The 3,652-nt window shown below is 40.9% G+C and overlaps 1 pseudogene across 1 annotated transcript; it reads left to right on the plus strand.

Annotated features, from left to right (window-relative positions):
* Window positions 1-1,727: 1,727 nt before the first annotated feature.
* On the plus strand, window positions 1,728-2,793 carry LOC309860954 (sorbitol dehydrogenase pseudogene; annotated as a pseudogene). Its single transcript has one exon. The product of its transcript is annotated as a sorbitol dehydrogenase pseudogene (transcript).
* The last annotated feature ends 859 nt before the right edge of the window (window positions 2,794-3,652 follow it).

A 3,652-nucleotide genomic window follows, 5' to 3' on the forward strand; every position in this document is an offset into this window, starting at 1 on the left:
AGTTTGATAAATTGGAATACATCAAAATTAAGAACATCTGTTCATCAAGACATCATTAAGAGAATGAAAATTTAAGGCATAGAATAAGAGATGTGTAACACACATAAAGGGCTTATATCTAGAATATAAAATAAAGTCCTATAAATCAATAAAATGATGAAAAACCCAGGAGAAAAGTTGGGAAGAGAGTTGAACAGTGACCAGAGAAGACAACCAAATGGCTACCAGACTATGACAATGAGTTCACTAGTTACCATGGGAATGCAAACTAAAACCACAAAAACATACCTGTGTACACACCCAACAGATTAGCTGAACATTTTTAAACCAACGATTCCAACTTTTGACAAGGATGTAGAACAAGGGAACTCTCAAATTCTCCTGAAGGGAGTCTAAATTGATACCACCACTCTACAAAAATTGGGCAGTGTCTTCTTACGCTAAACATGTTTATTACCTGTGACTTTGTATTTCTGCTCCTAGTAACAGATCCATTAGAAAGGCATGTTCATGTGCACCAAAGGAAATGGACAAGAACGTGTACAGCAGCATTACTTGAATAGGTCCAAGTTAGAAAACACCCAGAAGTTTATCAACAATATTGGACAAATCAATCATTGTGTATTCACACAACAGAGGACAGCAGTGAAAATGAAGCAACCTTTGTTAGACACAATAACAAGAATGACTATCACAAATGTGATGCTGTAAAGAAGTCAGAAACAAGTGTCTGCATGGATCTGGTTATTTAAAATCTCAAAACAACTAAAATCAGTGTTTATAGATATATATATTAATATTTAAAATATAAGGAAAGGCAAATAATGTGACTATCATAAAACCAGAATACTGGTTACTCTTAAGGGGATAAACGAAGTTGTTGTAGAACCAAGTCCCTTTGGGGGTTCTCATGGGTGCTGGCAATGCTGTTTTCTGATCTAGATTGTATTTAAACAGATAATTACCTTATAATGATTTATTAATCCACATGTTTGTTTTTTCTTCAGAAAGTATATAATATTTCACAGTAGAAAAACTAAGAGAGAGGAAGGCACTAAATTAATAGGGGGTTTTCATTAAATTTTAATTCTCATTATTCTTATGAAGAAGAAGTTTAATAAGCAGCCAAAAGCTAAGGTATGAGACCTGGAAAAGGTTTTTTTTTTTTTTTTTTAATTTAAATTCAATTAGCTAACATATAGTACATCATTATTTTTGGATGTAGAGTTCAGTGATTCAGCAGTTGCGGATAATACTCAGTGCCCATCACATCATGTGCCCTCCTTAAGCCCATCACCCAATTACCCTTTTCCCTCATCCACCTCCCCTTTTTTAACCCTCAGTTTGTTCCCCAGAATTAAGTCTCTTATGGTTTGTCTCCCTCTCTGGTTTCTTCCCTTTCCTTTATGATCCTCTGCACTATTTCTTATATTCCACAAATGAGTGAACCATATGATAATTGTCTTTCTCCGATTGACTGATTTCACTTAGCATAAAGCCTCCAGTTCCATCCACCTTGATGTAAATGGTAGATAGCCATCCTTTCTGATGGCTGAGTAATAGTCCATTGTATATAGGGACCACATCTTTATCCATTCATCCATTGAAGGACAACTCAGCTCCTTCCATAAGAAGAAACGTTTTGGTCATTAAAATGTCACATTACTGGACCAGATCTATCATGTGTTCTGTGGAGTGTAGCCTCCTCCCAGCAGGGAGAAAACGACATGGAGGTGGCCAAGCCTGAGAAACTCTCTCTTGTGGTGCACAGACCTGGAGACCTGAGCCTGAACAACTATCCTATCCCTGAACCAGGCCCAAATGAACTGTTGCTGGAGACACATTCTGTTGGGATCTGTGGCTCAGATGTCCACTACTGGCAGCATGGTCGAATTGGCCATTTTATTGTGGAAAAGCCAGTGGTGCTGGAGCATGAAGCTTCAGGGACAGTCATAAAAGTGGGATCACTGTTCAAGCTCCTAAAGCCAGAGGATCGTGTTGCCACAGAGCCTAGCTCTCTGCGAGAAATGGATGAACTTTGTAAGATTAGCCGGTATAATCTGTCACCATCCATCTTCTTCTATGCCACACCCCCTGATGACAGGAACCTCTACTGGTTTTATAAACACAACGCTGACTTCTGCTACAAGCTTCCTGACAATGTCACTTTTGAAGAGGGGGTGCTGATTGAACCACTGTCTGAGGGGATCCATGCCTGCCGGCAAGCTGGAATCACCCTGAGGAACAGGGTCTTTGTGTGTGGAGCTGGGCCATGGGACTGTTCATTCTGATCATGGCCAAGGCAATGGCTGCAGCTCAAGTGCTGGTGACTAATCTGTCTGCTTCTCAGTTGTCTAAAGCTAGGGAAGTTGGGCCTGATATTGTCCTCCAGACCTCCAAAGACAGCCCTAAGGAAACTGTCAGTAAAGTGAAAGATCTGCTGGGGTGCAAGCGAAAAGTGACCATCACATTCCCAGGGGCGGGGCCCACCATCCACTCAGGCATTGATGCTTCTCATTCTGATGGGACCCTGGTGCTTGTAGCGCTGGGCTCTGAGATGAGCCCTGTGCCCCCAGTGCACGCTGCCATCCAGGAGATGGATATTAAGGATATGTTTCAATATTGCAACACATGGCCAATGGCGATTTTGATGCTTCCAAGTCTGTGAAAGTAAAGCCCTTAGTAACCCATAGATTTCCTCTGGAGAAAGTTCTGGAAGCTTATGAAACAGCCAGAAAGGGATTGGGCTTAAAAGTCATGCTCAAGTACAACCCCACGGACCAGGATTCCTAATATGAACTGGACCCTGCCTTCATCCCCACCCCCACTCCAAACCACCTTAGTATCTCAGGGTGGGGGGCTTTGATGCAGAAGTTTCTTTTGAGTAACAAAACTAATTAAAATAATTCATTATAAGCAGAGAGCCTTACCAAAAAATAAAATAAAATAAAATAAAAAAGGTCACACTACTGACCATGTGGCAGAGTTTTCCATATTGCTTCCTATATTTGATAATATTTTTGGGATGGTGAAGAAAATGTGGCTCAGGATAGTCAAGGGACTTTTCCAAGGGCAGAAAGCCATGAATCACCTTTAATAGGACTTGAACTTCGATATTCTCCTTTGAGTCCAGTCTTTCTCCTAAATGCAGCAAATGGACTATGAGGGGAAATAAGAAACTATAGGAGGAGTGGTCTGGAGAGCAGGAAGTGGGGTACTGGGTTTCACTTACCCAGTCCTACAAAATGGCTGTTGTTTAAGGATCTTGACTTTTATTTGTGTGTGTGTGTGTGCGCGCGCACACGTGTGCAGGCGCATGCATGTACTTTGAATTTCTTTGCTTTGCAGACAACACTATTGCTAATCCACTTAAGTAGGGAGAAAGGAAAAATGGGAAGGATCATGATTATTTGGCACAAGAGAGGTTTTCTTTGTTTAGGTCCTCACTGTGTGACCCTGTGTTAGAACTAGAAAGAGCTCATGTTGGATTTTTAATTTCAGTTTACCTGTTTTAATGGCATATATTGCTACAATAACAATCACCCTCCAAGCTCTGGGTGCTGGAACTCACTCTCTGAGAGACTTCTTAAGAAATTGCCATAACTCACCTATGAATAAATTACCCATCATGAATGCACTTCAGCCCCAGAAT

This window comes from Mustela nivalis (assembly GCF_964662115.1).
Source record: "Mustela nivalis genome assembly, chromosome: 3".
Lineage (NCBI taxonomy): Eukaryota > Metazoa > Chordata > Mammalia > Carnivora > Mustelidae > Mustela > Mustela nivalis.